This window comes from Equus przewalskii, chromosome X (genome assembly GCF_037783145.1).
Source record: "Equus przewalskii isolate Varuska chromosome X, EquPr2, whole genome shotgun sequence".
In the NCBI taxonomy this organism is placed as follows: Eukaryota; Metazoa; Chordata; class Mammalia; order Perissodactyla; family Equidae; genus Equus; species Equus przewalskii.
The window spans coordinates 14,162,237-14,175,885 of record NC_091863.1 but is presented as its reverse complement, the minus strand read 5'-3'; the positions used below and the strand labels follow the sequence as shown (position 1 = coordinate 14,175,885).

The following is a 13,649-nucleotide window of genomic DNA, read 5'->3' as shown; positions in this document are numbered from 1 at the left end:
CAACTACACTGAGGCTTAGAATTGAGCTATGGAAATTAAGACAGGTCATCTTGGCACAGCAACAGACAAATCAGCCAGTGGAACTGATGTGAGAGCCCAGAAGTAGACCATACTTAAATATCCCTACAGCTCCACACTCACCTCCCCCTTCAGTCTGTTCTCAACACAGAAATCTTTAGGATGAGTCAGATCATGTCACTGCTCAAAACTCTCCAATGGCCTCTGGTATCAGTAAGAGTGAAAGTCAAAGTCCACATGAGCCACAAGGCCTTAACCTCCCCTCCTCTGATATCATCTCCAACTATTCTTCCCCTTGGCTTGCTTCACTCCAGCCATGCTGACCTACTTTCAGTTCAATACATAACAAGGCCACAGTTAGCCCCAATGCTAAATATTTCTTTGTCACTCTAACATTTACTTCAGGTCAGATTCTTATTATCTGATTTTTCATTCAACATTTACAAAATACGTTTTTGCAAAAAGGAAGGCAAGAGAAAGCAGCCTATACTTATTTCAGAAAACTTAACTTTCATTCAGTGGAATCACAAATTTTTAAAGGATGACTGAGACATTTAGAGAAAATGATGTCACAACTTCAGAAGAAAATAATAAATGTTTATTCTATTCATTCATTTATTAAGCAAATAACTGACTAACATGTTTCAGGGAAAGAGTAAATAAGACACAGGAGACAGTGGTGAACCAGATAGGCAGGGTCCTTGTCCTCATGGAGTTTTACATTTTGCTGATGGAGGAAAAAACACAAGATTATCATCAGATACTGATATATGTAATGAAAGGGGAAAAAAGGAGTAATTACTCAGACAGAGAGGCCTCTCTAAAGAAGTGACATCTGAGGTGAAATATCAATAAGAAGAAGAAGCTAGCCATATGAAGATCTAAGTCAGTTACATTCCAGGTAAGATGCTCAGAGTGTTTCTGAGAATGAATCATTCTTTCATTTTCTGTGGCTGTTTTAGAAGAAAATCCAGGAAACATTTAAATGTTCCACTCTCTGCCAATAATGGTATGGCTCATTTCTTAAAGGAAACTGGAGATAAAAATTAAATCATTCCCACTAAGAAGACTCAGCACCCCAAAAATTCTGTATGTAACTATGTATAAAGAACATTTGGTCCCACTTATTCTCTGTGGAAAGCAAAATTGAGTAATGCGAACTGGGAATCAGAATTTAAATGTGCAAGTAAATACAGAACATAGTATCAAGACAGTCTTTTAACTACCAGTATTCATACTGAGAAAAAAAAGTATGCCAAATTGAATTTAATTTTATACGAATAATAATTGCTGATTAATCTTTTTAGGGTGCGAAAACTCAGACAATTTAGTTTCAGGTAATTAAATAACTTGGATGAAATGTCCCTTTGAGGACAAATACAAATACTGGAGGGAACACTTTTTAAAAACAGCTTAGAAACCCCCAAAACTTAGCAAGATTATGAAGAATTACCTGGCTGAAATCAAGGTAAAAGAAGAGAACCCAGACAGGTAAACCAAACCACCCAAAAACGTTTTGGCCCTCAGGCACTTGAAGATCCAGAAAAAATGGGAGAAAAGCAGGTCTGCTCTTGAAACCAGGGTCAAGAAAGTCAAAGGCAAGAGTGTCTCAAAGGAGGGAGTTTGATAAGCCACCACTCACCTGAAGCCGAAACCCAAAAGAGCTGTACTCCCAGGATAAAGAAAACCAAAGAGAAATTAGCCCTTGGACACACTTGAATTGTAGCTTTCTGTCATCTGGGGGACCTAAATGAACCTCTAAGTATACCTTGGACTGAGGGGGTCCCACATTCACATTGGTAGTGCCACCAGTCATCTGGCTGAAGCAAAGGAGGTAGTGAAAAAAAGCCAATCTCTGCAGGAAGAGAACATCAACCCGGCCTCACCATATTGCTACAGATAATTCCTCGTTTACATTGTGCAGTACATAATCAAAGATAGCCATACACACAAGGTAAAAAGATACCATCAACAAGAACCCACAGAAATGACCAAAACAGAAAATGACCCAGAAAGACTTATCATATTAGAATGATCAGGAATAGACTACAAAACAACTACAGGGGGTTGAATTAATAAAAATCCAAGGATGGAACACTTTGACAGAACTGGAAGGTCTAAAAGGTGAAAGATCAAATTTTAAAAATAAATTAGAATTCTAGAACTGACAGATAGAATAACAGGAAAGGAACTCAACGGACAGTTTAAAAAGAAAAATATCAGGATACAGAAGATTTTAAACATATTTTTAAAACTCGACCAAATGAACTTATAAACTGTAGCAAAGAACTGCAGAATATCTTTTTTTTCCCCAAGCACACACAGAACACTTACAAAAACTGATAATGTGCTAGGCCACAACACAATTCAAAACAAACTACAGGGACTGAAGTCTGAGGATGTTCTCTCTCCACAATGCAAGTATAGAAGAAATCAATCACAAAAGAAATAATTAGAAAATACTCATATGTTTGGAAATTAACAAATACATTCTTAAAATAATCCACAAGTCAGTCAAAGAAGAAATCATAATAAATATTTAACAATAACAAAAATACAAATTTATGGGAAGAAGCTAAAGCATTGCTAGGGGAGAACTCAGAGCATTATATATGCATATATCAGGAAATATTAAAAAACAAAAATTAATAAACTAAGCATCAATCTCAAGAAGTTTAAAAAAAGAAGAGCAAAATAAATGCAAAGAAAATATAAAGAAAGGAATAATTAAGAGCAGAAATTCATGAAATAGAAAACATATAAACAATAGAGATCAAAAGAACAAAGAGCTAAGGGGCCGGCATAGTGGTTAAGTTCACACGCTCTGCTTTGGCAGCCAGGGGTTCACAGTTTCAGATCCCAGGTGCAGACCCAGCACCACTCACCAAGCCATGCTGTGGAGGCATCCCACATAAAATAGAGGAAGATTGGCACAGATGTTAGCCGCAAGAATCCTCCTCAAGCAAAAACAAGAAGACTGGCAACAGATGTTAGCTCAGGGCCAATCCTCTTCTCACACACACAAACACAAAAAGAACAAAGAGCTGGATCTTGGAGATCAACTTTAGAACTAATCAAGAAAAAAAGAGAACTCAGCCCAGCCAACACGTTGATTTCAGGCTTATGATATCCTGAGCAGAGAACCCAGCTACACCATGAGGGACTTCAGAACTAGGAGCTAATATATGGGTGCTGTCCTATGCTGCTAAGTTTGTGGTAATTCATTGCAAAACAACAGAAAACTAATGCAACAGTATCGTTTCGTTTATATACACTTCTTAAACAGGCAAAGCTGAACTATAAACTATACTGCTTAAGTATGCATATATAAGTTGTAAATCTATAAGAAATAAGTGACCAAGGAAGTATTTCTTACAAAAATCAGGATATCAATTACCTCCAAGGAGGATGTGAGACTGAGAAAAGATAAATAAAAGGGCTTTCTGGGACACTGGTAATGTTCTATTCCTTGACTTGAGTGACAGCTAAATAGATATTAGAGTGTATATTTACGTTTTACATATTCCTAAGTTGTCATATTCCACAATAAAACAAGCTTTTAAGAACTAAAAGAGTAATTCTGATAGTGACATCATATCTAAATAGTTCCTTGCTCATCCATATGGAGGTAAAACAATTTTTACCAAAGATAAAGCATTTCAATATTACATTAACCAAAAAAGCTTAACTGAACTATCTCTGAAGCTCAGACTCCACATAATGTGCTATGTCTAGTGCTGAGTATCAACAACAAAACCAAAAACTCCCAGTGATGGATAACCTGGATAATGACCACACTCCAAAACCATGCCTCCTAAGAAGCTGGTGAGGAAACTGGGTGAGTTTGGCCTCGAGAGATGACTGACAAGCAAATGTCTGAAGACTCTTCAAAAAGAAGGAGTAGAGCAGGCGATTTGAGTTATTTCAGAGGGAAGAACTAAAATCAGTGGTAGAAGAGAAAAGGAGACAAATTTCAGCTCGGTAATGACTGGACAACAACGAACCATCAATGGTTACTCATTCATTCTATAAATATCTGCCAGATACCTACAGTGGGCCAGCCAACTTCTAGATGCTTCAGGATAGAGCAGACCTCTGCTCTCATGGAGCCTACTGAGGGGAGAGAGACAATAAACAAACATGATCATTCCAGACAGTGACAAATGTTATAAAGGAAAGAAAACAGTCTTATGATAGAGAGTTACGGCAATTGAGAAGGCGGGGTCCTTTAGATAGGGTGGTCTGGGAAAGACCTACCTGAGGAGGGAAGATGTGAGTGAAATCTCTTTAATGTAAAGAAGCCAGCCATGGGAACAGGGATGTGAGAAGAGCGTTCCAGGCAGTACAAAGAGTCTTACAGAGCTTGATAAATTCAAGGAACAGAGAAGACCTGTAATCCGAAGCATAGCAGACAAGACAGGGACCAGCAGAGGGCAGGAAGATGCCTCTGGAAGCAGTTTGATCGTGGTAAAAACAGTCATGTACTAAACTAGATGTCCTCTAAGGTCCCTTCCCACGCGAAGATTCTAACAATTTCTCAAAAATCGTTTGAGTTTCTGATTACTAACCATTAACTTTGTAAACAAATAACAGAATGCATTTTAAAGTGGATTTGTCTTGCACTAAGAAATACACCTAGAATTAAGCAATCTTGTCTCTGCATTGGCAAGTAAGCAGGTACCTACGAGAAGTGACAGAAACATAAGGCTTATAATTTATTTCATATATTATTAGTATTGAATTTAAGAGCTGCCTGGGCCTTGAATGTTTCCTTTGTTGCTGAAATTATAATCTTCATCTCAACGGGTCTTTTCTTCTTCCCAAAGAGAGTACAAAATCAGTTGAATCACGAGTTTTGTTTTTGTTTCTGGCATTGTTTTTATACATAGAAATGAGAGAACCATTTTGTCACTGAAAATTGCACAGGAATGAATTTGGTACATGACAAAACTTGTTATAATAAGAGAGTTCAAATGGTTTGAAAGCATCTTAAAACTCGTGATCCATGCATGGAAGGAAATAATTTCTACGGAAAGCACAGCCTTGTGAAAAAACATCCTAATTACTCTCTTGCAGAGAATTCTCTATGTTGAATACAAGCAAGGAGATAATGCACTCCTACTTAGTTTTCTTCCTAGATAGGACCACTTGACCCGTAATTAATAGGATCTTCATTTTGCTTTATTTTTCCAATAGTGGAGAATAATTTGATTTATCAATCCATTCTCTATAATTCAGTTCCCATTAGTAAATCAAACTGATATTTGACTATCATGAGAAACATACGCACAGTTTAATAGCATAAAAATTTCAAACTACCAAACATGTAGCTTGCCTCCCCACCCTTTACCTTTAGAATCCTTCCACAAGGCAGGAAACCAAGACCAACTCAATGTACCTTCCACCCAGCTACTCGATTTTTCTCCCAGCACTGCCAACCCTATTAAACTCCCAGCCCTTCCTGAGAATGTGAGGGCCTCATGGTTCAGATTGGAAAAAAGAGCTAAACTGGCATCAGAGAAATTCAGGATTCATATTAATACTATACTATTTGTTACATTATTGGTTAAAAAGGTTTTGAAGGCACCTGCATGAAAAATGTAAGTATCAACTTTATCATGGTTTCTATGGGAGAACTTGTTCTGTTCTCCAAATTCTAAATAACTGAATTTAAGATAAATTTAACAAAAGTTGGAGACCACCTAGATTTTGCCGGGTTAACATGGGTCAGAAAATGTGGTCTAAGTTATTATCCTCTCCTCCAAATAAAATAACCTTCAGATGAAAAATGATAGAAGGAACTGAAGTCCAAGACTATTGAAGAATACCTACAGGCTTTAAATGAATTCAAGACCATTGCCTAGATAAACTTCATCCCTGAAAGGCATTATGACTTTGGAGATAAGATTGCTGAACCGTAGTGGTCTGGAGAAAGTCATAGTGAAAAGAAGATGAGAACAAAGTCTGGCCAAGAGCAAATGTAGTCACATTTTTTGGAAAGGGTAAAACAGTACATTCTGTAAACTCTACATCTAAGAACCTACAATTAAAGCAATCATTCAACAACTATGTCTTGAGAGCTATCCATATGCCATGCAGGCACTGTGCTAGACACTGAGGACATATCAGTAAAGGAAATAGACAGGATCCCTTATCTCATGAATTTTATCAAAGAATCACACAATAAGTATAAAATTGTAAATATAAGTGCTATGAAAAAGAGATATAAGGTGCTACAATGGCTTGTAACAGAGGTTTTCCATCTAATTAAGGAGGGCTGGCTCTTCCAGAGAAAGCAATGAGTGAGCTGAGAGCTGTAGGATAATTCAACAAACTTATGGAGGAGGAGGGATGCTCCAATATATGATGATTTATGTGGAAGTCCCAAGTCAGGAGGGAACATGGCAGACACAAAAGACTCAAAGGTGGTGGGGGTGGGGTGGTTAATAACCTAGTGCAAGGTGAGGCTGAAGAAATAGTAGATCGGGATGTTCTATCTTTTTCATGAGACATAAGAAGCCATGGGAGGGTTTTGAACAAGACTGGGAGGGGTGAGTTCAGAGGGGGTATGACAACCAGATGATTTGCATTTTGAAAAGCTCATATAAGCTACAGAGTAGAAAATGGCTCTGTGCCTGGAAGGGGAGATGTCAGTTTGCGGGTATAACAACTAGGAAGCCATTGCAGCCACTCAGGTGAAGGATAAGGACAGGATGAACTAAACTGGTGGCTAAAAAGAGAAATGGATAGATTCGGGATATACTTGGAGGCGAAGCCAATACAACTGGGGATGGATTAGGGATGGGAAGTGAGGGAAAGGGAAATCAAGGATAACTTCTCAGTTTGGGGCTTGAGCTATGAGTAGATGGAGGTTGCTGCTTCTTGATGTGAGGAAGACTAGAAAAGGAACAGGTTAAGGGAAGGGAGGAAATCCAGGATTCCATTTTAGCCATGTTAAATCTGGGTTTAGACATGTATAAAAATGAAAAACGCAAAAATCAAAAGGAAAAGAGAAATTAAAAAGTGAGGAAAAAATCAGCAATTTATATCACAAAGAGTTAATATCCTAATACATAAAAGGTCCCTACTACTCAATAAGAGGGACAGAAACTCAATTTTAAAAATGGGCAAAGTGATATGAACAAATAGTTCACAGAAAATGAAACACAAATGGCCCTTAAACACACAAAAAGTTAGTCAACTTTACATATAATAAAAACTGAAGATTAAAACTACACCCTGGGGCCAGCCCCGGGGCCAAGTGGTTAAATTCTTGCACTCCGCTTTAGCAGCCCAGAGTTTCGCTGGTTCGGATCCTGGGTGTGTACCTAGCACTACTCAGCAAGCCATGCTCAGGCAGCATCCCACATAGCACAACCAGAAGGACCTACAACTAGAACATATAACTATGTACTGGGGGCTTTGGGGAGAAGAAGAAGGAAAAAAAAGAAGATTGGCAACAGATGTTAGCTCAGGTGCCAGTCTAAAACAAAAAAACTACATACTGAGATACAATTTTTCAGATTAGCAAAAACCAAAATTAACATAGCATAATTATGGAAGCATGAGGGAATTAAGCTTGCTCATACATTGCTGGTGGGAATGTATAGTGATATAATTTTTTGGAGGCCAATTTGATAATATCTTTCAAAACTAAAAACAACCATATTCTAATGACACAATAATTACATTTCTAGGAATTTACCCTCAGAAACACACACACACACACACACACACGATGAGCATACATTACTCACTGGAGCGTTGTTTATAAAAGCAAAAGAATGGAAACCACCTAAATACACATCAATAGGGGTCCAGGTAAATGAATTACGATAGATACATTCAGTTGTTTTAAGCTAGAGACTGAAGTGAAATACATATACACTCTAATACAACACGTCACAAATTTGAGTTTTCTCACTGATTTATTTTCCAATAAATCAAAATTATACTTAAAATTGTATTCTAATTAAATACCACTTATGTCTGTTTTGTACACTGGTTCTACACAAGATTATACTTGAAAAAGGAAGCTGTTTTTTGAAAATTTGAAAATCTACTAATTGAAAAGTTGAAAAGTACATGGTAGAGTTCATTGGGCCTAAAGACATCAAGCAATTTCAAACACTGTCAATAATCTAGAAAATTCACAAAGGCTGCTGCCAGGCTAAATGGTGTTAATACGGTCACAAATTGACCTTCTTATCATGTCTCTAGATTCCTGGTCCTTGAAGTTGTAGACTGGAGATTACATCAGAGAGATTCTGAAACCTGGGTTTCTCTCACCAAGGCAAAGCATCAGATTTATGGTTGACCTTGACAACTTTCATTTCCTCAGTTAAAAAATAAGGCTCCTCTGTTGGATGATCTCTGAGGTCCCTTCTAGCTTTCAAGTGCCACAATTTCATTTCTAAACATTCAGAATCTCTCAAACTGAAAATGAGTGCCAAAACCCTCAATTAATAAATGTCAGTTCATAAGGGACGAATATAAAATATATATATCGTACCTTCTCTCTTTTCCTTATGGTTCCAAATCACGTATCAAGGCAAGTTTCAAGAGCAACTGAGTAAAATCACTTCAGAACAAGGGAAGGATTGCAGTGATTACCTTTCAGCCTATTTCAGAAAAACTGCAAAACCAGAGTAAGTGAAATACTGCTGGCCAAACATCTGGTGAGGAAGCTATTCCTGAGAGGATCACTTATGTTAAAGGGAAAAAACAAATAGTAATGATGACTAGACAGCAGCAACTTTGCAAAGCATGAAGAGGAAGTCTGGGATATTTTCCAAATGGGTTGGGAGGAAGTTATTTTTATTTACAGAGATAATTGTGTCCTATTTAAAATATAGAAAAAACTGAAGAAAATCAAGCTACAGATCTTGCGCTTCCTCAGCTGTTTGTCCTGCTAACTTTAGACGGGTAAGTAACATTACTTTGACCAAACGAATTAGCAGTAAAAATTACAAGCAATTTCATCAAGGTTATTAATTGATGAATGCATCCAATTAAGTTCAAAAGAGATTTGAACACATGACTAATAAATAACAAAAATTTAATATGTTAAAAGAAGACAGATATGTTTTTCCCCCTCAAGGGAATTATAACTTAATGTTGAGTTGAGCAGTCTCTTGAAGCTTTGGTTTGTTTCCATTTGTAAACTGGGGTTAAGCATCCTTGATACCAAATACGTGATGTCTTTTCCAACACCAATTCTCTGACACCAACTGGGTGTCCTACAATCTATTCTGACACTAACTACCCAGAGTTAACATCAGACTCCACAAGTTTAAAGGCTCAGTCCCACAAGACTTCCCTCACTTGAGAGGCCAGTCACAAGCCCCGGGTCCCCAGGCCATCTGTACTTCTGTCTGACTTGGCTAAAAATGTGGGGGTTCCCAAACCTCCTCCTCAGGTTTGATAATTCCCTAGAATGATTCACAGAACTCAAGAATATTCTTTACTTACCATTACTGCTTTATTATAAAGGATACAAGTCAGAAACAGCCAAATGGAGGATATGCATAGGGCAAGGTATGAAGGAAGGTGAGGTGTAGAGCTTCCATGCCCTCTTAGGGAACACCACCTTCCCAGGACCTCCCAGTACCTCAATGTGTTCACCAGCCCAGAAGCTCCCCAAAACCCTGTCATTTAGGGGTTTTTGTGGAGATTTCATTATGTAGGCATGACTGATTACATTGTTGGCCACTGGTAGTTGAACTCAATCTCCAGCCCCTCTCCCTTCTCCAGAGGTGGGTGTGGGAGGAGGGAGCTGAAAGTTCTAACCTTCTAATCATAGCTTGGTCCTTGTGGTGACTAGGGCCTGTCCTGAAGTTATCTAGTGGCCTCTGCCAGGAGTCATCCTATTAGCATACAAAAGACACTCTTATCACTGAAGATTCAGGTGACATTCCTGAGACAAGAACAGAATATTAGATAGACAAAAGGGTAAAGGCATTCTAGGCAAAGTTTGTGCTAAACCACAGGTTGAAAAAAAACTCAACAAGCAGTGTTTGTAGAATTCAAGTCATTCAACTTATCTGAAATCCAGGGCAGAGGTCCAGGAATGTAGAGACATGAGACAGGGACTAAATCACAAAAAGCCTTGTATGCCATGCCACAAGTGCATTTCCCCTGTATTTGAAGAAAGAGTTGAACTGCTTTACAAGAAGTTTGAAGGCTACCGCCATAGACAACAGTAAATCAAGAGAAGCTTCTCAGTGAGTACTTAGTGTTATGTTTCAGAAAAATCACCATGGCGGCAGGAAGAGGGTTAGGGCAGAGACACTAATCAGAAAACTACTGATAGAGGCCAGGCACAAAATGAGGAAAATCTCAACTAAAGCAGCAACAGCGAGAACAGATTTGAGATATTTAGGTGTACTCAAAAGACACAGTGACAATTTAAAAACAGTTGATGAATGAGAAATGCAGAAGTCTAGATGATTACAAAATTTCTGCCTTGACTATTGGGTGTATCAAGACACTGCTAACTGAAACTGGGAATAGAGAGGAGCATACGAAAAACAATATTACATGACTGACAACTATAGGGTCTTATTAGTTGTTATTTATTATGGGAAGTTTGATGCTGCACAATACAGATATCATGAATAGATGAATGAATACAAACTTGAACTTCAGGTCAACAGGAAGGAATATAAGCCATATAAATTGAGAATATGAGAAACTCAAGATTTAACTTAATTCCACTGACTTCTACAGAAAGAAACAAATTTAAAACACATAAGCATTATTCACAAGAAGGGACCACAGCTTACTCTTTTTAGACTATGGTTGTTACTATCAAAAATTGATTTCCCGGGGCTGGCCCCGTGGCCGAGTGGTTAAGTTCGCGCGCTACACTGCAGGCGGCCCAGTGTTTCGTCGGTTCGAATCCTGGGCGCGGACATGGCACTGCTCGTCAGACCACGCTGAGGCAGCGTCCCACATGCCACAACTAGAGGAACCCACAATGAAGAATACACAACTATGTACTGGGGGGCTTTGGGGAGAAAAAGGAAAAAATAAAATCTTTAAAAAAAAAAAAAAAAAAATTGATTTCCCACTGCTTACCAAAAAAAGTCCAAATTCCTATGGCATGATGTCAAGGAAAATAGCTAAAGGCATCTCTTTCACTCACTCACTCATTTATTCATTCAAAAAATACCTATTGAACACTTATTAAGTAGGTTAGGGATCATCTCACCCGGTCTAATTTTATAGAAAGGAAAATTTAGGCTCAGGGCAGTCATGTTACTTAATCTGAAATTAACTATAACTTTCAGTGATTGCTTTCCTGTGAATTTAACAATAATCCTTGGCAATCACCCACTTCTGCCCTATAAGAATCCTTGGCTCCAAACATACTACACTTACTCCTCAACACTTAGAAACTGCCTTTCACTTTCTCACTTCTGTGCCTTTGTTCAGATGATTTCTCCACCCCTAGCCCCAGTCTTCACCAACTGAAATGTTAGCCATCATTTTAAAAATCAAGTAAATTATAACTTTCTCTCTGTTCAGCCCAGTTAGAAGTTATTCTCTATAAACTCTGGGGCATTTTCTTTAGATTCTTAAGACTAATTAATAGATTCCCATGATAAGAATTTAAAAGAATAATCTATAAATTCTTACATTCAGCATATACTTATTTAGACATTTATTGTTTGCATATCTAATACCCTTAGGTAAATCATAGTTTCCTAGAAACTAGATACCATATCTTTACTGTATCCTGGGTCTAGGCCATGCATATGAAATAGGTACTCAAAAATTGTTTTCTATTTCTAGGACAAAATAGGTAAATAAAACTCAGGTATTTCCAAAGCTTTATGGGGGGGGAGGTGTTCAGTTTCATTATCCTTTGTATCAAATCTTTTTAGGAAGTATTAAAAAAAATCAATCTGCATTTCAATTCTTTTCTGCCTATCAACTGAGGGAAAACTTGATGGTCCACATTTCCAAAAGAAAGATAAAAGATAAAGAAAAGAAATGGGCTTGGGATAAATCCTTCTAACAATTCTTAAATAATTAAGAATTGAGGGCCGGCCCGGTGGCACAGCAGTTAAGTTCGCACGTTCCGCTTGGAAGCCTTGGGTTCACCGGTTTGGATCCCAGGTGTGGACATGGCACTGCTTGGCAAAAGCCATGCTGTGGTAGGTGTCCCAAGTATAAAGCAGAGGAAGATGGGCATGGATGTTAGCTCAGGACCAGTCTTCCTCAGCAAAAAGAGGAGGATTGGCAGTAGTTAGCTCAGGGCTAATCTTCCCAAAAAAAAAAAAAAAAGAATTGACTATGCATATTTATAAAAGTAACTGACAGAGAATGAACTTGTAAACAATATTACTGTCAATTACCACCTGTATGTCGATTATCTATAGTACATTTTACTTTACAGTTCTAATAGTACCAACCAACTTTATTACTTGTGTTTTTAATTCCATGCAAACAATATGTAAAGCCCTCAGAAATACAAACTACCACCTTCCTGTTCAGAGAATCACAAAATCTGAAAGCTGGAATAAACCCTATCCATTCATTCATTATATGAAGGAGGCGACAAAGCTTGTATGCAGGTCTCCTAATCAACTTCTGAGGAGGAGCTCCGCCCTGGCTTGACTGAAGGGCCCTCTCCCCATTCCCAACAGAGTAGGTGAGAAAACTAGACAACTTCCTGGTGACCACAGAGCCTGCTTCTCAGCCTGGCACCATCATTTCCCTTTAAATAACTGCCAGTTTACTTAACCACTGACACAGGATTCAATATTTTTAAGAAACCCACACACATTCCAAATTTAAATATTGTCTATTATCTGCTATTTTGATTAATCAAACATAGACTTCTCTATGTTAACATATCCTAATAATTTTAAAATTCAAAAGTGAATTTCCTTCTAGTTTCTACACTATAATATGCCCTCCTTAGAAGATGAAATATCATTATTTCAACAATCCAAGGCCAATTAAGATGATGAACAATCAGGCCCCGTGCACTGCTTGCTGGTAAAAACCCTTCCTTTATCTGGATCCTTTTCTATTCTTCTGAGAATACTGACACATCTGGGTGGCGACCCTAATTATGTGACCAAGAGCAAGTTATTTAACCTCTTTGAGCTTATTTTCTCATTCACTAAGGGAGACTATTTATAGGCTACCTATTTATAGGCTAATGGTGAGGATTCGAGGTTACATAAATAAAGCCTCTGAAGCATAGTAGCCACATAATAAAAAACAACTATTATTAGTAGTTAAATAACACTAATTTAACACAACAGATGACAGAAATAAGAAGGCTAATACCTCTAGAAAGTGAGATTTATCATCTCAATTACGAGCCTGCATTTAAAGACATTCCCTAAATGAGACAAGTAATTTAAGTCAAGACTCAAAAATAATAGATTTGTGAAATGTCATTAGCATTTTTAATTATTAGCATATCTAATTATTTTATTAAAGTAAATAAAACATTTTTTTTTTACTGGTGCGAAATTAGAATTTGGTTTTTTCTGGGTTTTTTTAGTGAGTTCATAATAGTTTACATCACTGTGAAATGTCAATTGTACGTTATTCCTTGTCTGTCACCACAAAAGTGCTCCCCTTCACCCCCTGTGCCCACACCCCACCCC

At 37.7% G+C, this 13,649-nt stretch overlaps 1 protein-coding gene across 9 annotated transcripts in view; it reads right to left on the bottom strand.

Moving 5' to 3' along the window:
* CDKL5 (cyclin dependent kinase like 5) overlaps positions 1-13,649 on the bottom strand; it is a 202,326-nt gene that overhangs the window by 141,682 nt on the left and 46,995 nt on the right. The window contains exon 1 of one of the 9 annotated variants that reach the window (XM_070605912.1): positions 4,276-4,352. The exons of the other annotated variants lie outside the window; for them this stretch is intronic. The gene's annotated coding sequence lies outside the window, so the exon portion shown is untranslated. Of the gene's footprint in view, positions 1-4,275; positions 4,353-13,649 lie in introns of those variants that run through there. 9 annotated transcript variants of the gene reach the window in all.